The sequence below is a fragment of the Pipra filicauda genome, unplaced genomic scaffold, assembly GCF_003945595.2.
Source record: "Pipra filicauda isolate LSUMZ 115617 unplaced genomic scaffold, ASM394559v2 scaffold348_size1222971_pilon, whole genome shotgun sequence".
Classification (NCBI taxonomy): domain Eukaryota; kingdom Metazoa; phylum Chordata; class Aves; order Passeriformes; family Pipridae; genus Pipra; species Pipra filicauda.
Genome location: NW_024104474.1, coordinates 185,376 through 207,948, shown reverse-complemented (window position 1 = coordinate 207,948; position 22,573 = coordinate 185,376). Strand labels below are relative to the sequence as shown.

The following is a 22,573-nucleotide window of genomic DNA, read 5'->3' as shown; positions in this document are numbered from 1 at the left end:
CCTGCCAACATTTTGGGTTGCCCTGGGCAACCTCACGCCTGGTTCACTTGCTGTGCGTGAGGGGTGCAGCTTCAGTGAGTTAATCTGGGTACAGTTCTAATGAATGTTGCACCTTCTTGCATGGTTTTCCTGTGTGTTTTAGCACAAACACTGCAGGCTACATCTGTTTAGCAGCAATCTCTAAAATACTCTATTTGAAGGTAGAGAAAGATGTCACATCTCAATTGAACATCTGTCCTAGAGGAGCTGGGACAGCAGTTGTCTGCTGGTCTGGTGTCCTACACCTCAGCTCATCACACAGGTGCTGGGAGGGGTTCCTGCTCTGTGCATGCCCCCAGTGTCAGTTTGTACCAGCTTTGGTGCTGCTGGACCCAAATCTAGAGCCCATTCCTCCAGTGTGAGGTCCCTGAGATACCTCTACAGCATCTCCTCTTCTCCCTTGCTGCCAAGGACTCATCCCTCTCTGCTCACTGGCTCCCTGGGGGACTAAACCAGGCTGCCTCTGCCTCCTGGGTATCCCTTTTCCAAGCATAAATCCCTCTTCCTTCCTGCTGTGACAACAGGCATCAACAGCAGGGCCCTCTGTGCTGCTGCCCCAGCGCTGCTGCCCGGCAGGAAGCACCGAGGGGGTCCCCACTGCCTTTCTGCTCCGGCAGCTTCAAACAAAAAGGGCTTTGTGTCTCGTGTCTTGATTTTAATGAAGGCCTGGTTTTGCCCGTGCTGCAGTCAGGAGACAAGGGAAGAGCGAGCACAACAGGAGCAAACGGGCCAGGTCCTCCCTCCCGCCTGGCGTTGAAGTGCAATAAATAAACAGAGACTGTTAAGTGAGTGCTTAACGCGCCGGAGAGCATCTTCCCGGCTGGGCTCTGGAGGAGGCCTGCCCTCCTGCAGGTCCCCGGAGTCGGCTGAGGGGACAGGAAACATTCCCAGCCGTGCTCACAAGCCTTAAATGCTAAAAGCAGTGTCCCTGCTGGGCTTCAGTGCAGCTCTTGCTGGTGAGATGGAGCTACGCTTCCCCCAGCCAGGGCATCTTCTCCATGTCACACATCCATGATGCTACAGAGACCAGTGATAGGGGCTGAGGGGGGGAATCCTGTCCTCACTGCTCTAATCAAGCCTGTTCTTATTAAGACTGACCCTGGTAAGCCAAATCCTGTCTGAGCACTAGCAAGTGTTTCTAGGAATTTGGAGCAAAACCTGAACGGACTTTGACGTTTGATGACTTTGAGGAGCACTGAGACTCAGAGGAAGAGTAGCAGGGTCATATTTTGCACTGAAATATGTGTTTACTTTTGTGAGACTTTCCATCTGGCTTAAAAGCAGTTCAGCTAAGCTGCTTTTTAAAGCCAGGCAGAGTCACAGTGCAGGCGGCCTTTGGGGAGGCTTTAAGGTGGAATCATTTAGCGTAGAAAAGACCTTGAAGATCATCAAGTCCAACCAGCATTGCCAAGCCCCCCACTAACCCATGTCCCCAGACACAGGAACCAGGACTTCTGCAGGGGCCTTATTTCAAAACACCTGAAACCAGCCTGGCCCAGAGCATGTTTTAGGCTTTTTCTGGTGGGTTTTGATCTCTTTTTAGTGCTTCAGGAGGATTAGGTAGTTTACTACAGGGTGTTTATTGGGGTAAATGTCTCAAGGAAGGTCTGATGTTACAGCAGGTCACTTAAACTTTTGCATCAAGTATTGAGCCCTGAAGTGCTGCTCACTGTTACATCCCACAGTTGTGAGCTCCAGCATGAATGAGGGATGATGGAACTGGGACAATAGAGGGGTAAAAGTCAGGAACAGAGGAGGGGGGAATGCACTCTGAGTAAAGTAAGAAAGAGGTTGTCAGCCTGATCTAACAGAAAGAGAGGAAGATGCCTGTGGACTTCAGTGGGATCAGGAATGGGCAAGTAATGAGGGATGAAGTTCTGCAGGTGAAACACTTTGTGGCTGGAGGCGTGAGCAGCCTGAGGGGCCACCACATCTTCAAGCAGGAGAAATGACAAGCTAGCAGAGCACCCTTCAGAAAGGTGAGAGGTGCTTTAGAAAGACATTTAAATCCTTGTGATCCTGTGTTTTGGCTTGGCATCCCTCAGTGCTTTCTTTGTGCTGCCAATGCCTTAATTAATCCCTTTTATTTCTCCAACGCAGCCTGCTCAGTAGTCGTGGAGCTGCTCTGCTTCCTTCAGATGGATAGATTCCTTCCCAGCTCCAAGAATGTTGTCCCAGGCCATCCCCATCGGCACAAGGGAGTTGCTGTGTGAAGAGGAGACACGTGGCTCCTGCTTGACAGAAGCAGAAGAGGCATTTGCACCCTGAAGCTGGAAGCTGGAAGGGCTGCCTGGAGGGCTGGCACAGCTCTCTGACCTGCTGCAGATTTGTGTCTTGCCTGAAGTTCACGGTTGTTCTGAGAAACCCCACGTGGGCTTCTCAGCTTCCACGTTTTCCTGATTGGAAACACCATAGGGGAGGGGAAAAGAGCATTTTGTGGCTGGAGAAATCCCTGCTCTGATGCTTCCTCGTTCTCCCTGAGGAGCTAGTCTCATGTTATGGATTGTGTGTGCTGCTGAAGACTGGGGGAGTGGGACAAAGCTGGAGAAACTCCACTTGGCCCTTCCTATCACCTGGAAAATAGGGATGCCCTGGGATCCACCTCTGTGTTGAGGTTGTTCGTGTTCAGCAGCATCTGGGGTGCTACAGGAAACTGGGCTGTGGAGCTGGAAAGTCTCCTGGGCAGCCCTCTGGTGCTAAGGCATGTACAGGTGTGTCATGGAAGCTCCTGCACATGGATGGCTAGAGGGAATTTTATGGTAATATTTTATGGTGGTGTGAATTTAATGAAATTATTTTGCAGTGTGAATTTTCCGTGGTCCAAAGAGAGCTCAGACTTAGACCCTTCTGTTTCTTTTTGAGGCAGCGAGTGAGCCACTGTTGTCACAGGCTGGAACAACAGCTCAGGGGACACATCAAGACAAAAAATCTTGTACTGGAGAAAAGAGGGGCTTATGTTTGGTGTGGGTTTTCTTAAGTAAAACCACTTCAAAGGGTGCTAAAATAAAAAGAAAGGCAGATTGACATCTCCTTGCCAGTTCGAAATTATGGATTTTGTGCTGGGGACCAGACTGCCAGACCACCCTTTTCTATTTATTGCCCACAGCAATTTCCTTGGCCTTCAGGAAATACAGGGTAAAGAGAACACTGTAATTACTCTGAAGGTTACCAAGGCACTTTCTCCACCCCACTGAAAACTCTCACCAAGTTTGTGCTGTAACTAAAGCTTCTCTTGCAAAAGCCAGGCCAAGCAGTGCTTTTAGAGGTGTCCCCCATATTTATGTGTGAAGGGCAGCTGAGTGTGTCCACTCCTGTTTATCCATATCTGCCACCCTGTGGGTGTGACACCAAGGAAGGGTAACATCTCCAGGGGCATCCTGTGCACTGGAGACCTTGTGCTGGATTCATCAGAACCTTCTCCCTGGGGAAAATGCCTTTTGTAGCAAAACAGAAAGTTCGGGAAATTAATTTTCATTGATTTCTCTGTGTGTTCTCCCAATACTGAAATGGTGTATTAATAGTGGGGAGAGAGAAAGAGCTCTTCTTTCAAAATTTAATATATCTTTCTCTCCTCTTGCAGCTGATGGGGAGGAGCAGAATTTGCCTTAGCAAAGTTTTCCTCCATAAAAAGCTTCCTTAATACCTAAATAATCTCTAATATCCTTTTCAACTGGTTTGAATTCAATGTAAATTCGCCTGTTAAAATCCTATTTAGCATCTCTCTTATCATTTTAATCGGGCATCAGTTTTTAATTGACTTTGCTAAAATATTTGTCTTTATAAAATATTAGAAAACATTCTACTGTAAATGTGGAAGTTACCTTTTATTAAGGAGTCTTTACAAAAAGAGTGGCAGTCACACAGGTTAATTTACACGGAAACAGCAGGATGGCAGGCCCTGCTGTGCACAGGGAGCAGAGGACAGACAGCCCAGGGTGGCTGCAGGGAGCACGAGCTGGGCCCAGCTGTCCTTATCCCAGGCAGAAAGGTGCCTTCATCCCCAGCCAAAGGCTTCCCTGCCCGTGGGCCTCACGGTGCTGATAAATTCCTGATGCTGGGGCACATCTGCTCGGCTTCCTGGGGCGGGAGCATCAAAGCTGGCTCCGCACTTGGAGCACGTGGGATGAATTAGAGGGGAGTGTGGGGTTGCACTTGAGTGCCCAGCCCGTCCCTGCAGCCAAGGCTTCAGCTGCCTCCCTGCTGTGGAGCTGCTCTGGATGTGGAGGGGGGGAAAGGTGTTTTTTTTTTGTTTGTTTGTTTGGTTGGTTGGTTGGTTTTTTGTTGTTGTTGTTTTGTTTGTTTGTTTGGTGTGGGATTTTTTGTTTGTTTGTTTTATTTTTTATTGTTTGGGTTTTTTTTGGTTTTTTTTTTGTTTTGTTTTTTGGGGTTTTTTTGTGGTTTGTTTTTGGGTTTTTTGCAGGTTTTTTGTTTGGTTGGGTTTTGTTTGGTTTTTGTGTGTTTTGCTGTTTCGGTTTGGTTTTAGTTTGTTTGGGGTTTGGGTTTTTTGTTTGTTTGGGTTTTTAGTTGGTTTTTTTTTTTTTTTTTGCTTGGTTGGGATTTTGGGTTTTTTTTGTTGGTTGGATTGGGTTTGGGTTTTGGATTTTTTTTTTTTGGATGCCTTTGCAGCTTCTGAGATGTGTTTTGTGGGGGGATTCAATCCATCAGGCGGGGAGCAGAGTTAACCTGAAGGGGAGCTCGTTAAGGGAGAGAGACCACATCTCCTGAAAAGTCAGCTGGGAAACAACTTGTCCAGGATTAGACACGTATTTTGCAGCTCAGCTTCTTGTGTTGCTGAGCCTGGTTGAAATCAAAGCGCAGGGAAAGATCTGTTGGCCACGGAGGGGAGGGATGTTGCTGTAAAGCACCCAGAGCCGGGATCTGCACCTCTGGTAACTCCTCAGAGCTACTGTTTTATTCAGGTATTCTGAGCTGGAAGGGACCCACCAGGATCATCGAGTCCACCTCTTAATGAATGCCCCATGTGGAGATCAAATCAGGACGGTGTTATTTCACTTTCCCGCTGGGATGTAGGAATACAGCAATGTGGGAAAGCCCTCTGGTGACACTGGCTGGCAGGAAATCTCTTGGACCAGCCTCAGCACCCTCACAGGGAATAATTGCTTCCCAAAAACCCGTCTAACCCTGCCCTCCATCAGTGTGAAGCCATTCTCCCTCGTCCTGTCACTCCAGGCCCTTGTCCGAAGTCTCTCCATCTCTCTTGGAGTTGTTTGTCTGCACTGGAAGGGGCTCTAAGGTCTCCCTGGAGCCTTCAGGTGAAGTTCAGCTCCAGGTGAACATTCCTAGCTCTCCCAGCCTGCCTCTAGAGCAGAGGGGCTTCAGCCCTTGGAGAACCTCCAAGGCCTGCTCCGGACTCACTGCAGCAGTTCCACATCCTTGTGAGCTGGAGGCAGCACTGCAGGTGGGGTCTTGTGGCAGCAGAGTAGAGGTTGTTGAGTCCTTGTGTAAGACCTGGGACCTGGATGTGTCATGGGGCTCCTAACTTTGTTCTCGTGCTGCTGCTGTGGCTCAGCACAGTTTGGCCGGTTTATTCTGTAGGGTTTTGACTCCTTTTGAGATCCTTGGGTACAAAAATCATCCTACTGGTACTTGTTTCTTGAAAACATGAAGCTGTGGGCAGGGATTAAGCTGTGCTTATGTACAGGCAGCACTTTCATGGAGAGCTGGAGCCATCTGCTCTGCAGACCACATCCAAAGGGTCCCCCCACATTCCTGCCATCCTTGGCTGAGTCAGACAAAGCAGCAGAGAAGCCCCCCCCAGTGCCCCTCTGCTGCCAGGTACAGGTGAAAAATCCAGTAATAAACACCTGGCTGGGCAACCAACAGCCCCCTCCCTGTACTAAAAACCTGTCTGTGAGCAGTGCCTGCCACTTCACCTCCCAGCCCTGCAGAGAAAAGGCAAAGTCACTAAAGAATGGCATTTATACTGGGAGATAAAAGAAAATGACTCATTCACTGCAGCCTGAGGGCAAATTCAGTGGCTTCTGCACGGCTCTGTTGGTTGACTTGAAAAGAATCCCCTTAAATTCCCATTCCCTTTTTCAATGCAGTGTTTCTCCTATGCTGATTGACTCATTTCCTGGAAGTCTGGGAGCAAATTCAGCCTTCCTGATGTTGTGTATCCAGGACAATTGTGTGGTGGAAGTGTTTTTTACCTGCACTTGGTGGGGTGGGAGAGGTTTTTCATCACCAGCCTTGGAAGAGGATGAAATAAGGGCTGAAAATGCTGATGCTCAAACCTGTGTCTCTGCAAGGAGGAATAGGTGTTGTTTGTGGCTCTTGTTTTGTGTTTTGGGATCATTTGGGTTTTTATTTGTTATTAAAGCTCTCCTATGAACTTTGAGGCTTGTCTAGGAGAGTGGGATGGAGGTGGGACGCTCAAGTTTTGTCCTGGATGCAAGGAATAACTTTTAGTTTAGTGTAAGGAAAGGGTTGGGACAAGCTCCTCCTTTAAAGGTGACTGGAGCCATGGAGTTCCTGCCTCATTTTTCCATTGAAACTCATATGCCTGATGCCCAGGCCTGCAGGGATGTGGCAGCAGCTGGTCCCCATAAATGTGTTGAAAAATTAAGCAAGGTCTCTGCTGCATCTAAATTTGGTGGGAAAAGAAGAGCAGCTTGGGTTTCCTTCCATTGTGCAGAGGAGATGAAGGCTGCTCGAGAACACGCTGGAAAAAACAAACTTTCCTTTTTATGTTAAAAATGGAGTCCTTGAAATTCTGTGTTATGGTGGGACTACAGAGGGAAACAGAGGCAGACCTGGCAGTTTGGGCTGACATATTTCTGTGTGCTATCCAAGAGAGAGCTGTATCCCAGGGTCTCAAAGCTCACAGCCAAAAGCAGTTGGTTTGTGATGCAGGGAATAATACAGGATGTTTGGGTCTGGGATACAGATGATCCCTTGTGGTGCAGGATTCCATTTGGAGCTGTCACAGTAGCTGTGTGCTGATGAAATATCTCCAGTTGGGAGATTCCTGCTGGGGTAAATCAGCCTGGATTCCTCCAAGGCTGTGATGACTGAGAACAGTCTAGTCCTGCCTTATAGTTTGTGTGCTCCTCGCTTTGTACAGGAAAGAATGGGCAATATTTTTATTTTTCTTTGGAAATGTGCTCTGTAGCCGTGGAGAAACCCCTCTGATGAGCAAGAGCAGAGGAGCTGTTTGGGTGAGGTGTGCTCCTCACCCAACTCTTGGGATGCTGGTGGCTGTGCCCCTCACACAGTCCAGCCAGATGTCTGCTACCAGTACATCTTGGTTTAGATTTAGACTGGATTTTAGGGAAAGTTAGGAAGGTCAGGCATTGGAGCAGGCTGCCCAGGGCAGTGGTGGAGCCCCATCCCTGGGGGGAGTTAAAACTGTGTGGATGTGGCACTTGGGGACGTGGGTCAGTGCTGGGCTTGGCAGTGCTGGGGAAATGGTTGGACTCAGTGACCGTAGAGGGCTTTTCCAACCTAAATGATCCTATGATTGATCCCTCATCCTGCTGCAGACTGGAGAACTGGAGCCAAGTGGGTTGTCCTTGATGCAGCACTAATGTGAAGTGAAGAGCAGAAGTAAGCAGTGCCTCTTTCTATCGAAAACCCTTCGTTTCATGGCCTGTTTATACGGAAAAACCTTCATTTCATGGCCTGCCTGCAGAAAACCCAAACCTCTCAGCCTATGCTTCACTCCAAGCCCCCCCTTCCTGCCTGTCCCCATCCCTGCCCTCACTTCCCTCCCTCCCTGTGCTCAGGTGAAGCAACTGCACCGTAAATCTACTAAAATATTAATGCAGAAGTCTGAAGCCCTCCCCTAAAAGGCACGGCCAGAGAGAGGTCGTTTGTCTGCAGAGAGTTAAATCAATACCCTGCTGAATCACTCTGCAAATTGAATGTGCAGCTCGTGGGCTCTCCCAAGCCTCACTGCCTCCCTCGAGGGCAGGGAGGCCCTGCAGAGAGACCTCGACAGATCCGAGGGAGGGCCGGGAATCACCAACCATGGGAAGTTCAACAAGGGAAGTGCCGGATCCTGCCCCCGGGATGGGGCAACTGTGGATGGACGGACAGACTGGGAATGTGATGCTGGAAAGTGGCCCCGAGCCAGCAGTGCCCTGGCAGCCAGGAGGGCCATCCCTGTCCTGTCCAAAAATTCAGTGATTTTTCCATGGTATATCTCAACAGTGTCTGACAGAAAGTTTGCCTCAGTCTGGTCTCCTACTGACACCAAATCAGCATCTGAAAAAATATTAGGGAACATGTCAAAACATCTTGTTTTCTTACAGCTCAAGTCAACAAACACATAAAAAATACACAAAAATATTAAAGACACCAATACTTGCATATAATATTCACTGGTCTTTTTGTGGTTATTATACGTCTGTATTGTATTTTAAGCATGACTGTTCTGGCTGGATGCAAAGCAGTACAAAGACATGGATTATCTAGATTTTTTTCTTTTAGTTTTTGCCATTTTAGAGATACTTTTTGGACAGGTCTGACCCCAAGGCTACCAGAGCTTGAGGAGTGATTGGACGATGCCCTGGGGACATGGTGGGATTGCTGGGGTGTCCTGGCCAGGGCCAGGAGTTGGACTGGATGGTCCTTGTGGATCATCAACTCAGGATATTCTGTGATTCTGTGCTATTGAAGAAATACAATAGTCCAAGTCCAAAATCCTCTGAAATGGCTGTTTGGAGTGGTTTTTGGAGAAGGAGGTGAAATGTGACTTTTGCACATGAACCAGAGGCTTTGTCCTGATGGATTTACTGTCTGTGCTGGGAGAGAGGGAGCTCCAGGTTCTAGTGTCATGGTTCACCAGGCCTTACTTGTGCCTTGAGCTCAGCTAAGCTGGGCTTGTGGCACCGAAGGATGTGGGAGTCCCAAACTTTTCCTCTCACTCGGAGAAAGGCAGCGTAACTAAAGCCAGGCAGAAAGGGACCTGGGGGTACTAATTGACAGGAAGCTCAACATGAGCCAACAGTGTGCCCAAGTGGCCAAGAAGGCCAATGGGATCTTGTCCTGTATCAAAAATAGCGTGGCCAGCAGGAGCAGGGAAGTGATCCTTCCCCTGTACTCTGCGTTGGTGAGGCCACACCTTGAGTATTGTGTTCAGTTCTGGGCCCCTCAGTTCAGAAAGGATATTGAGGTGCTGGAGCGGGTCCAGAGAAGAGCAACAAGGCTGGTGAAGGGACTGGAGCATAAATCCTATGGGGAGAGGCTGAGGGAGCTGGGGTTGTTTAGCCTGGAGAAGAGGAGGCTCAGAGGTGACCTCATCACCGTCTATAACTACCTGAAGGGAAGTTCTCGCCAGGTGGGGGTTGGTCTCTTCTCTCAGGCACTCAGCAATAGGACAAGGGGGCACGGGCTTAAGCTCCGCCAGGGGAAATTTAAGTTGGATATCAGGAGAAAATTCTTTACAGAGAGAGTAATCAGGCATTGGAATGGGCTGCCCAGAGCGGTGGTGGATTCACCATCCCTGGAGATTTTTAAACGCAGATTGGACGTGGCACTGAGTGCCATGATCTAGTAAATGGACTGGATTTGGACCAAGGGTTGGACTCGATGATCTCGGAGGTCTTTTCCAACCCAATCGATTCTATGATTCTATGATTCTATGATTCTTCCCAGCCTCTAATTCATGGTCATTGATTCCCCACAAATAATTAGCAGAGGTGCAGAGGGCTGTTCACTCATTCCCTGATCCAAGGCTAATGGAAGTGAGGAGGAGCCTCACACTCCCTTCAGTAAGTTGGGGTCAAGCCATCAGGATCAGAGCATGGATTTAGCATCTGGAGCCATGGATCTTCTCCCCACACAACTGGATTTTGTTAGTACAGCTATTCCTCTCTCTCTCTATGGTTCACTCTGCTGTTTGTAGTCCAGCTGTGTAAGGTCCCTCATCCCTGTTTTCTGAGGTACTTCAAAAAGGGATAGATTATTCCTGCACTGTTTTGTTGCATCAGGAGTTTTATTCCTCTGACTAGTGAGTTTGCTTTCATCTGCCTCTTGTAACAAGCTCACTGCAGGGCTGAAATCTCTCCCTCATGTCTCTGCACTAAAACCTTCCCTGAAGCCCATCTTCAGACAGTGAGCCAAAAAAGTCAATTAATTGTTTATTTTTTTCAGAAAAAAGGTTCAGTTTCGTTGTCCAGCTCCTGGAAATTCAAGTACATCCTGTTCCTGAGGATGCTGGGCTTGCAAAGGGCAGCAGAGAGGCATCTTGCACTCTTCTGTTTGTGTGGACACACTGGAGTTGAGCAAAAGGTGGGAATATAAGGGCAGTTTGCAGTGCAGAGCTGATCCAAGGAGTCTCCTAGTTCCTTCCCAAGTTTTCATTTTTTAATGGCTCAGCATCAACATTTCAGGAAGGTTGTACTAGAGTTACAGAGTATCCTGAAAATTATAGATAAATGTCACTGTTGACCCTGTGTAAGGATTTGTCACCCTCACTCTACCAAACTGAACTGGATATCCCCCCAAAAAGGCTTTTTCTGGGCTATTAATCTTTCCTAACAGGTGAAAGGTTTTGAACTGCCTTTTGCAGCCTTGGCCATGATTCATCCAGAATCCCTTAAAATTGGTTCTAAAAACATGTGTGTGCATAGTGGGGCAGGGCTGGAAGGTTGAGGAGCATCTGGGGGGGCTCAGCCTGGAGAAAAGGAATCTCGGGGGGACCTGCTTGCTCTCTCCAACTGTCTGACAGGAGAGTGGAACCAAAGGGGTCGGGCTCTGCTCCCAGGGAAAAAGGGGCAGGATGAGAGGAAATGGCCTCAAGCTGTGCCAGGGCAGGTTTAGATTGGATATCAGGAAGAATTTCTTCACTGAAGGGGTGGTCAGGTACTGGAAGGGGCTGACAAGGAGGCAGTGGTGGAGTCCCCATTCTGGAGGTGTTCAAAAAATGCGTGGATGTGGCACCTGGGGACGTGGGTTAGTGGGAAGGTGGTGCTGGGTCAGTGGTTGGACTCGACAGCCTCGGTGGCCATTTCCAACCTTAACAGTTCTGATTCTGTATTGGTTCAAAAGAAAAGTGTAGACCGAGTCACAATGTGTCCCTAAGCACAGGATAATCCTTTTCCAGCTCTGCTGGTCCTAGGAAGCACCGATGCTCCCTTTCAAACCTGAAACCTCTCTGGGCTGAGCTAATCTCCAGGGAGAACTCGCTGTCCTGGGAAGATAACATGGCTCAGGCATAAACCAGCTACCTCCTCACCTACCTGGGCATCACCTGCCTTCCTGGAGCTCGGAAGTGCTCAGTCTGCGTGGAGACACTTCCCTGGCAGGCACAGCCCTGCTCTCAGGAGGAGGCCTGGCAGTGTGAGTGTCTCTGCTGTCTCCTCAGATCAGGAGCTGAGGAAGCAGAGCAGAGAGGAAAGCTGAGCTTTCTCACACCTGCTTTTGGGGCTGAAGCTTCCCGGGATGGACCTGAGCCCTGTATATGTTACATCCCTGTCCCATATTGGTCTCATCTGCCTACAGCCTGTGACGAGCCCACCCATGCCCACCACAGGGGCTGTGTCTGCCTGGCAGGGGAAGAGGTGGCTGATACCAACAGGGAAAAGCCCCTTTGCCATAATCTCACACCTCCCTGGTTGCCCTAACAAAGCCAGTGCTCAGGGGAGCACAAATCCACCCTTTCCTGGGATTGCTTGGACTTGCTTTCCTCAGTTCCTTCTTTGTTTTTCGTTCCTGAGCTGTAACGCAGGCAAGAAAGGAGCTCACGCTGGGATCTCTGGAGGCGGGCAAGCTATTGTCCTAAAAACAAAGCAACTTTTCCTCACACGTACCAGCAACAATGTGAAGTGCCCCAGAGCCTTTACTTCATCCTGGACCAGGCTTTCTGATGTTTTCCAGGATGCTTGTCTGGTCTGGTTTAGCCACAAATGACAAGCTACATATTCCCTCTCACCAATCCTCAAAAAAAAGCTGGGCTGCTGCAGGTCTTGGGGCTCAGGAGCAGGATGGAGCAGGAAAGCAGGGCTGGAGCAGCAGGTTTCTGCTCAACAGGTGAGAACTGATCCCAGCTGGAGCACAGAGTGATGTGTGAATGGGGTGGAGGGAGATCTCTGCTCACAGACTGCACAATTTAGGAGCAGAAACACCCAGATGGGTTATGGAGAAATCTTGCAGGACTTCCCCCTAACTTCACCAGCATCTTTAGAAGTTGCTGTATTTCATTCTGGGGGAGAAGGGCAGAAGGGAAGGAATGCCTGAAGTCAGCAAACAGGCTAAAGCCCCAGCAGAACGGTTTTCCACGCAGTGCCACCGATCCCAACTCTACCTCTGCAGTAGATACCGATCCCTCCAGAGCTCAGAGTGGTCCAAGAGGGTACAGAGAGATGCCCAGGTGCAACATTCAGGAGTCTCATCCACACTGTGCTGCCATGGAGACCAGAAAATGCTGCTGGAAGCCTCCTGGGATGGTCCAGCATCAGAACTGGAAATGGATACAGAGGCTGCCAGTGCCTGCTCACGTTTTCCCAACAATCCCAAACTGAAGAGAGCTTTTTTCCTTTTCCCTAGGAGGTGCTGGCTTTCCTCCAAGCACAGGGGGACCAGATGGAGCAGTAACACAGCTAAAATTGGAGGGGGAGGGAGGGGGGAAGGGGAGTATCTGTTAAGGAGCTGGCTTGAAAATAGGATCATGGAAAGCAGCTGTTGCTTCAAGAAAGGGTTTTGTTGCTGATTCTAGAAAAAGACAGAACAGGGGCTGATGTGTAAAATCAGCCCTGAAGACCAGATGTGTTTAGGCTGTATTTTGGAAGGTCAGCAGGTCAAATGCAGATACTGAGGATTGTATGGAGAGGGTCTGTCTGCTGGACAGCACAACTCACTGGCTTTCTCACAGGTGGTCCTTCGGGCTGGTTTTGGGGGGCTCAGAGAGGCAGCACCTTCACCTCTGAAACCTTCAGCACTCAGGATCACAAATTCCTCCCGACACATCTTCCAACTTGTTCCTGGAGCCGACTCTCCTTCCTATCAGTTCCCTGTGATGCAGATAGGGGAAGACACATCATTAGGTAACCATTTATATAAGCGGCCTGATGTTTGTGTGGTGTTGGGGCTTCACAGCCCTGAAAGCCCTGATGGCATCTTTGACCCACGGCCATCGACCCACTCCCATCCTGGTCGAACAGCCAACAGGGACGTTGCCTTGCCCAGTCCATATCCTTGTCCCACTGGGATGAGCAGGAGCTCTGCCTCACATTTTCCAGTCAGGACTCTGTGGATTGCTGTGGAGATGGAGGCCAGTGTGACAGGCATCAGGCAAACAACATGAGACAGTCTGTGTCCTGGGGGACTCGGTCTAAGCTCATCCAGCTGGCTCTGAAAGGCATCCCGGGCACAGAATTCCCATTAACACCATCGAGTGGTGCTGCTGTTTAGTGCTTTGGAAACTGATCTCACACTTAGGTCTCACACTTAGGAGTGGCTTTGAGAGGGGGGAGATTAAAAATCAGGGAGAGCAGCATTAGAGTGTGCAAAGGGGCATCGCAGCTCACTGAGGACAGGAAGCCCAGTGGCCTGGTTATACCACTATATTTTGGATTAGTGCCTCAGCTGCTGTTGCAGGAGCACACTAGAAATCATTTTCCTTTCTCTAATGCCCTGTTGTGTTTTATGCAGGATTTTCTGCATGGATATGAGGAACATGAGGGGAGAAACTTCAGATTCAAGGCGACCCCCAAGCCACAATGTCAGGAGGGACTTGGGCTTAGAGCAGACCTGGAGGACATGGTTTTCCCCTTTGGGTGACCATAACAGATCACACATAGGGCGAGCAGAGCTCTAACTCACCACACGACACGTTCCTTACGTAATTGTGCTGCGCTGGCCACTGGCACAGAAGCCTGGATTTATGTTCCAGCGAATGTCTAAAACAGCGAGTGTGGGAATTTCGTCTCCTTGGTGATGAAACCAACCAATGGAAAACACAGAAAAAAAGAGGAGCTAAAACCATCCATGGACCTTGCTTTTATTTTCAGAGTGGAGGATATTTCAGAGTGAATTAGCCTGTCGTTTATATGCTTTTGTATCTGTGGCTGGATAGCAGAGGACGACTTAATTGTTCCGTTGTTTGCAATGGAAAAGTATCCCTAAAAAAAGAGGACTCCAGTTTGCCATAGACAAAGAGGATCTAGAAATCAAGATAATCCAGCTCTTAGTCACCTGATTTTGTCTGACAAATGCAGCCAGTGTTGGAGGGAAGCACTCAATGCCCTCAGAGGGACCAGTTCCTTGGAAAGTTAACTGGTTTCACCGGAGATCGCACTGTGAGTTGACATTCCTGGGTAAACCCTTGGGGAATTCCAGAGTGGATGGCAGGCTGGGTGCAAGGACCGACCCCCAGCTGGGGCTTGGAAAGGTGGCATCCTCTGGAGCAGCTCCTTGTAGCTCCCCGAGGTCTGCCCACCATCACGAGGACAGGATGCGTGCCTGGCATGGTTCTTGCCTTCATCTGAGTCATCCCAAAACAGGATCAGCTATCCCAGGAGCATCCCTGGAGTTGAGAATTAAAACAGGATTAAAGAGCCAGGTATGTGTAATGGTAGACCTTCCTTCCCATGAGGGGAAAAGATGCCAGCACAGCCCCTGTGACTTTGGGCACTGTCCTTCCCATGCAGACTCCCCCCCACCCCTCCTGATAACGGTGCTGGGTTTGGGTATAAAGTAACTTTTGCCCTTCCTGCAGAGCCCTGGATTAAACCCAGCATTAATAAAAATGTAGGCTGGTCATGGCATCAGAAAATGGCCACCACTGGATGTAGGAGCAACCCCTTCCAGACACATGTGAGCTGTTACAGCCCGTGTGACCCACAGAAAAGACGGACCTACTCTCCTTTAAAGACATCTTGAGCCTCTCAGGGAAGAGTCAGATCTTCAGACAGAGGAAGACACCACCTCTCCAGCATGGTGCAGCGATGTAGGGTCAAGCCATGCCTGGCTTTGGGCAGTTGCAGCAGAGGGTGGATGGCAAACCCATGATTTTATGGAATGGTGGTGGTCCTTTCCCAGCACAGACTTTCCCAAATGTCAGAGAGGGGTCTTGGACATTTGCACTGTGGTTGGGAGCATCTGACTGTGAGGGTTTGGCTCGGAGTGCTGCTGGTTGGACACGGAGGGCTTGAGAGCAAGGGGCAGGTTTTACCACCTGCCAGGTGTAAAGCACTTCAGCATGTCTGTGACATCCTGGATATGGGTTCTCTTTGGATCTAGTGCTCTTTTAGAGGCTGCAAGAGCCAGGGAAGCTCAGTGCTTTCTGGAGGTGGCCACGGCTGGGCCACAGGCCACCTGTGTGCCCTGGAGCACAGCACTGTGTCCACACCAGGCTCTCCTGCAACACAAACACCTTGACAACACCAAACCAAAACATTTTCTCCTTCAGCTTAACAGGCTGGAAAGAAAGATTAGGTTTCCCAGGTGGAAAATTTCCCACAGAAAATATCAGAGCCCTGTTTTCTTTCCAACTTACAAGTGTTGTGACCCTCTCTCCCTAAGTTATTCTAGCAATGCCCAGGATCCCAATTAAGACTGAGCCCAGTGGCTCTTGGCATTGTGCAAACACATGGGAAGAATCCAACCCTTCTCTAGAAAGCTTCTCATCCAGTTTGGTTTAGGCAAATGCATCCATTGAAACTCTCCTTTTCTTTTTTCTAACTTTTTCAGCAGCACCACAATAGAGTCTTTCATCTCCACGTCTTGTGTGTATTCCAGTGTCATGCCCTCTGCTTTCAAAAGCTTAGGTTTGCCTTTAATTGTGTCGAGAGCCTTTGTCTCTAAGCCTTTAGTAATGGATTTTTTTTCTCCTCTGCCAAAAGAAGAATTTTGTTTCTTTGCTGGCTTTTCTTCTAAAGCTGAAGTGACAGTTCCCCCTTCTCAGTGAGATTCACAAAGCTTATCTTTTAATTTTCAAGAGCCAAACAGAGAAGGAGGGGGAGGAATGAAACGTCATCGTGGCTTTTAAACACTGTCGCTAAGAGAGGGCTTAATGATCTAGAAATACATGTTTGCAGCACGGCTTTGGTTCAGTTACACTAAGCTGCTGCTCCTGACGGAGACAAGGATGGAGCTGGGGGGCCAAAGCCAGTCCTTTCCTCTGGGGCTAGTCCATATAGAATCCTGGAATGGCTTGGGTTGGGCCTCAAAGCTCATCCCCCTCCACCTCCTGCTACAGGCAGGGACACCTCCCACTAGCCCAGGTTGCTCCAAGCCCCATCCAACCTGGCCTTGGACACTTCCAGAGATGGGGGAGCCACAGCTTCTCTGGGCAACCTATTCCAGGGCCTCACCTTCCTCACAAGGAAGAGTTTCTTCTCATATTGGTGGCAGGAAACTGAGGCAAGAGGCTGTTGGGCACTTTGCTTCCACAGAAGAAAATAACCTGTGGTCAACTTGAGGGATGACTGGAGCCAATTGTCAAGGATTTGAAATGAATGATGGATCCCATGGCCCCCTTGCACTAAACTCAACAGTCATGTGCCTCTCGTGGCTTGCAGGGTTTGCCTTGGCACCGGGGAGGACAGTTCTGGGATTGCCATTGAGGCATTTCTGAAATTCCTGTCACAGCACAGGCCCTGCTTGTCTGTGGATGGGCACAATATGCTCCAGACCTCCATCCAGGGTGTCCCTGGGAGCTGGATTTGTGCTGGAAGGGGAACCAGTGCTGACACACCAGATGGGGATGCTAACGAGCCACAGGACATCCCACCCTCCTGCCAAATCCTTAATAACTTTGTTTGGGCGAGTTCAACTCTTTCTTCCATTTCCCTTTCCAGTGGAGGGGCTCCATGTCCAAGCCTGTGCTGTCCCTCTGGCTCGGTGGTACTGTATCCACTCAGCTTGGTGTCCACACTTCCTGGGGTACCAAACCACATCCATGCCCTCAGGAACGGGAGATGGGAGCCAGGGTGGGCTGGATGGGAGCCTCATCCTCCCAGCCCACTGCCTTCTGCAGTACAATATCCTCTCTGTCCTGAAAAGGCTGAAGATTTTAATCCCAAAATAGATATTTCAACAAAAACTCTTTTTTTTTTTTTTTTTTTAAAGCATCTGAAAGATGCCGCTTTCATTCCAGGCAGGGGGAGCTCATTCAGAAACCTCTGGAGCTGCCGTGAAATGGGATCATCGCCTGCCGGGGAGCTCCAGAGCCCACGTGAGGGCTCCCCATCCCAGCCTGGCACGTGAGGGATGCAGCACCACTCCGGAATGTCGGGAAGTTGGCTGAAATCCTCGTGCAGCAGCACAAGGCTGGGTTCGCAGCTCTGTGATGATTCCGTGGTGGTTTCGGTGCTCAGGCTCGTGACTCCAAACCCTGACAGCAATGCCTGGCCAGTAACACACACTCCCACCAAGGCCTGGTTTTTCTGTCTCATCTTGCTGTTCGTGAGTACTGTTTGTTTAGTTATTTATTTAAATTTCCTTCTTCTCGCACCCTGTCTCATTTTGTGGTTTGCTTCCATCTTCCTGCACAAAGACCAGCACAAACCTCCAGACTCCAGAAGCCATTCCAGGCCCAGGCATTAAGGCTCCAAAGGGGCAATGGCTTCCCACTGCCAGAGAATAGGGTAAGGTGGGATATTGGGAAGGAATTCTTCCCTGTGAGCGTGGTGAGGCCCAGGCCCAGGTTGCCCAGACAAGCTGTGGCTGCCCCATCCCTGGAAGTGTCCAAGGCCAGGTTGGAGCAACCTAGTCTAGTGGGAGGTGTTCCTGCCCATGGCAGAGGGTGGGACTGGATGGTCTTTGAGGTCTCTTCCAGTCCAAACCATTCAATGATTCTGTGAATATTGTTCCTCTCCACAATCATCTTTTGGTGGGCTTTTGTAAGCTGGAAACACTCCCTTTCCCCTTGCTGCCCTCCAGACCCCCTTCTGGGTCAAATGAGGAGGAGAATCTAGCTCTCCTGGACAGCTGGGCCAGGCAGGATGCTCACCCCCAAACCAGCCCCTTCCGCCTCCTGCCGAGCAGCTGACCAGGCACAGGGCTGTGTCTGAGCCAAGCAGCTTGTCCCCATGCAGGCTTCCAGCTTTGGAAACTATAAAAATCTCACAGAGGATGAAAGGATCAGAAGCCTACAGCTGCTGTAATTCATCAGCTCTTTGAGATGCTCTGCTTCTCAGTGGATTTCCTCCCCGAGCTCCCAGCAGAGGATGCAGACACCAAAGCAGCCAGACAGGCTGGTTCCCACGTAGGTAACTTCAGGGTAACTGGAGGCTCCCAATCCTTTTCCCCTTGTCCTTCCTTGGCTGAGATCCTCAAGGAAGACCAGTCAGTCTCCAGGCATGTACCAGGCGTGGGGTTTGGAGGAGGGCATGGGCTCAAATGGATGCATAGGGAATGAGGTGGCACTTTTGGGAGCTGAAATGCTCCCAGTTGCCCGAAATGCTGGTCTTGGCAGGAGGAGCATCCCCCGTCCCTGGGAATGGCACAGCTGGTTCACAGGGAGGTGTGTGACCACTAGGAAATGCTTGTTGTGCTGGGAGTTGTCATAATGCCACAGGTTTAATGGAGCAGCATCAGTCACTGGAAGGAAAAAACAAGTGGAAGGAAACTGGAAATTGGAGGGGGTGCTACTTTCTCTCTGTTTGTTTTGGTTTGGGGTTTTTTTAAGAGAGGAAGAACTATTAGAAGCTCTCCAGGGAGATCTTAAAGCCCTTTCCAGGGCCTAAAGAGAGCCTGGAGAGGGCTGGAGAGAGAGCCCAAGAGAGCTGGAGAGGGACTGGGGACAAGGCTATGGAGTGACAGACAAGGAGGAATGGCTTCCCAGTGCCAGCAGGCAGAGTTAGATGGGATATTGGGAAGGAATTCCTCCCTGTGAGGCCCTGGCACAGGTTGCCCGGAGAAGCTGTGGCTGCCCCATCCCTGGAAGTGTCCAAGACCAGGTTGGACAGGGCTTGGAGCAATCTGGGATAGTGGAAGGTGTCCCTGCCCGTGGCAGGGGGTGGGACTAGATGAGCTTTAAGGTCCCTTCTAACCAAACCATTCCAGGATTGTATGATTCTAATTCGATGTTTCAATAGTTTTTGACAGCTTGGTAGGAAAGCAACATCTTACTATTAGCTATAAGTTATTCAATCAAACTGAATTGTTTTTCCTGCTCTATCCCTTTTTTTTCCACCTTCCCAGAGCAGCAGGCTGTTCTCACTCCAAGCCCTGGTGTTTCGTCATCGTGGGTGTGGCTGGTGTGGTCAAGGACACCCCAATTTCCTCAGCTGACTGAACCCTGCACAGAGCAGCATCTGACCATCATTCAGGGACAGAGTATGATGTTCCCTGACCTTGGTGTTGAGGCAACAGACCTCAGATCCCCTGAATGCAAGGTGTGTAATCACCTTTCAGACAGGACGGGGAGATCTGGAGCCGGGCTCTCCTGTTTGGATGTCATCTTGTTTGGATGTCAGCCCGTGTCGCATCAGGACAGATCAGAAAGCATCAGTCTGGCTTAGGGGGGCAGAACCCCCCCCCCCCCAGCATAATCCACCCCCCGGAATGCAAAGAGGAAATGTTATTTCTGTGGTGACACAGCCTTGAGAGCACCTAATCTGGATTTATTGAGGTCGTAAGACTGACTTAGCATGGCGGTACCTAGACTGGAGGATAAATAGAAGTCTTCTATTTATAATGCTGCCAATCTGGCACCGCTCACAAGCACTAAAAATAAAACTGTGCGAAGCAAAGCGAATTAATGGGTGCTCTCCTTGCATTGTCTGTGAACCAGTCCCTGATCCTGCTGCCAGTGTTTGGCAGAAATCCCACCCAGCATTGCTGAACCAGCACCTCTTTGGAGGGCTGAGCATCAGTAACCCCATGGTAGCGGTTCCTCCTTTCCCTCTGGGTGGTCCGACCGTGTGCCCGCTTGTGGCCCCTCTGCAGACCTGGGGCAGGAATGACGAGCCCTCACGGTCCAGCCGTGCATGCAGAGCCCAGGGAAAAGGGAGTTTGTTGTGCTGGAACTTCCTAGCACGTGTCTCTATGTGGAGCTGGTCAAACCAAGCTCGGACCCTCCGAAGTGGAGAAGATGTGCCAGACCCCAGGGCAGAGCCTGGACTGACACAGCAGCACAAACAGCCCCAGTCCTATTGTGCTGGCACAGTCCACCACATAGTAATCCCAGGACACTGGACCTGGATTAACTTGTAAAGTGATCTATTTAAGCCGCAGATAAACCCACCATGGATCTTCTTCCCCAGGAGTGAAGTGAGCCTCACCTTCCAACTATATCGAGTTTAGTGACCAAAATGATTTTTTTAATATGAAATCTCATTACTGTTTAACTCACACATGTAAAATCTGTCTTAGCTTTCCCTTGCTCAGCAGAAGGGTCCCAGACCCTGCCCCCTGCTTGGGTTGTAATGGTGAGTAGCCTCCAATCTTTATTCTCTCTGATAGGAAATCAAAAACCTGGATTTTATCTTTAACACTGTTGTGGACAAGATCTTAAGGCAGATACCTGGTACTGTGATTTAACACCTGCCTGCCTTCCCTTACAATGTTTTCTGGCTTTGTATTTATTTTCAGAGCATTTCAGGCTCCCCTTTCCTGCTGTTTCCAGCTACTGAGGTCTACGAACATCACCCTGCTGGACCTACCTGCTCCATACACAGCTCTGCTGGAGGGACAGGATGGGGTTCAAGTCAGGGACTCACAGAATGTCCTGAGCTAGAAGGGTCCCACGAGGATCATTGAGTCCAGCTCCTGGCCCTGCACAAGACACCCCAACAATCCCACCACACCCTGGAGCACGGATGCCAAAATGTTGCTCCACTCCTTCAAGAGGTGACCTAAAGGAGGAGAGCAGCTTCTGGCTGAGCAGCTGCTAAGCAGGGCTGCCAGGAACCCTGGGGCCACTTTGACGTGCTCCTGGTGCAGAGGAGAGCACGGTGTGCAGCCCATGGTTTGATTTGGGATGTGGGAGCAGAGGTGACACAATGTGACACGGAACCGAGAGACGTGGCTGTCCCTCTAAACTCATTACCAGGTTTGCTGGCTTTTTCCTTGGGCTTCTTCTACCTGTGACTTCAGTTTGGAGAGGGTAAATGCCAGACAGGTAGAGGGGAAAAATCATTCCCAAGCCTCCTGTGCCAAATGGAACACAATAAGAGTATTGGCATGATGGGGTCTGAGAACGAGGAAAAGCAGCTGGACCAAAATGCTGCTTTACAGAGCAGCTTGTGGGGGAGGCTGGAGGTACCAGCAGCAACCTGATGGTCCTTTGGGTGGTCACAAAAAGCCAGACCACCCTAAACCGGAGGTGCAGTAGCTTGGAAAGGAGCTGCAGCCCTGCAAAGCTGCCTGCAGAAGTTGGGAGCCCAGGGAGTGGGACAGCGTGTGCCAGGCAGGCAGGTGGCACTTCTTGGGCACAGTTGCGCAGTCTTGGAGAAGAAAGCCAGAAAGCCAAGTAATTCCAGCACAGTAAGTGCAGTGAAGTGCTGCCATATGGCTCCTTTTGCAGAGGGAGAAGCACACAGGGAGTGAGCCATCCCACTGCTTTTCCTTTAAAATGAACTTTCCATTTCTTCTGCAAGTGCTGGAAAAACTTGGTGGCCTGTGGGGGGTCACAGGAGTTGGCAGTTTCAGAGAAATGAGCCACAGGGAATGCAGGAATTCCTCACAGATATTCTCTGGTCATCTGCTCTGCCTAGTGGCAAGAGGGCATTTCTGAGGGTGAGGCAGATCAGAGAAAGGGGAGGAAAAAAAAGCTTAATGAAGGATGGGTGGTAAACCCCTGCCATGCCAGGTGTGGAAGGAGGGAGGAGGAGTGGCTGCTGCTGGCCAAAAAGTGTTTTGACCTGTTAGAAACCATTGTAACCAGAAAACCAGATTTGACCGGTTCGATTTCCTGTAGGGTTTTTTGATGCAAGTGGGGAGGTGACTAGGCAAATATTTTCCAGCAAGGGCAGGAAAGAAAACAGCAGGATTTTCTGCTTCATTTAGTAAATCCATGTCTTTTGTCCACAGTCTGTCTTAACCCTTTCAGCTTCACTAAAGTCTCTGGCATGGGGTTACCAACACAGGCACAAAACTGACCTGCTGGCAACATTTTTGCCTGAGTGCCTCTCACTCTGCAGGTGGAGAATGAAAGGCAGGCCTTGGGTAAAAATCAGAGCCTGGATGGCAACTGGGGGGTTTGGCAGTGTTGGGTCAATGGTTGGACTCAGGGTTTTCCAACCTTGGTGATTCTAAGAGGTTGGGAAAACAGCAGTTTTCATATCAGAGAGCAATCCTTAGCAGAGTGTTGGTGGGAAGCTCTTTTGGGGAAGAGCATCCTGAAGCAGGCTCAGAGGGAGGGATGGGAGATGGAGCAGAGAGACAGCAGGCAGGTGGGAGGAGGGAAGATGAGGAGCTTCAGAGCAGGGCAGCAAATAACACGTGTGTTTGCAGGCTGGGAATCTTTGGGGGCTGGAGGATGGAATTTACTTCCTTGTAGCAACGGAGGTTTCACTGGTAGAGGAAGATTTCTTCCCCCCCACACCAGGCCCCTTCCAGAACCAAACCCAGCACTACTCCCAGTCCACAGCAATGGCTCACTGTCTGCTTGGCTGGTTTT

The 22,573-nt window shown here is 49.9% G+C and overlaps 1 long non-coding RNA gene across 1 annotated transcript; it reads right to left on the bottom strand.

Annotated features, from left to right (window-relative positions):
• Positions 1-13,989: 13,989 nt before the first annotated feature.
• On the bottom strand, positions 13,990-15,156 carry LOC120323816. The gene is made up of 2 exons (XR_005564688.1): positions 14,862-15,156; positions 13,990-14,530 (listed from the first exon to the last, which is right to left on the bottom strand). It is a non-coding gene; the product is annotated as an uncharacterized LOC120323816 (long non-coding RNA).
• Between the last annotated feature and the right edge of the window lie 7,417 nt (positions 15,157-22,573).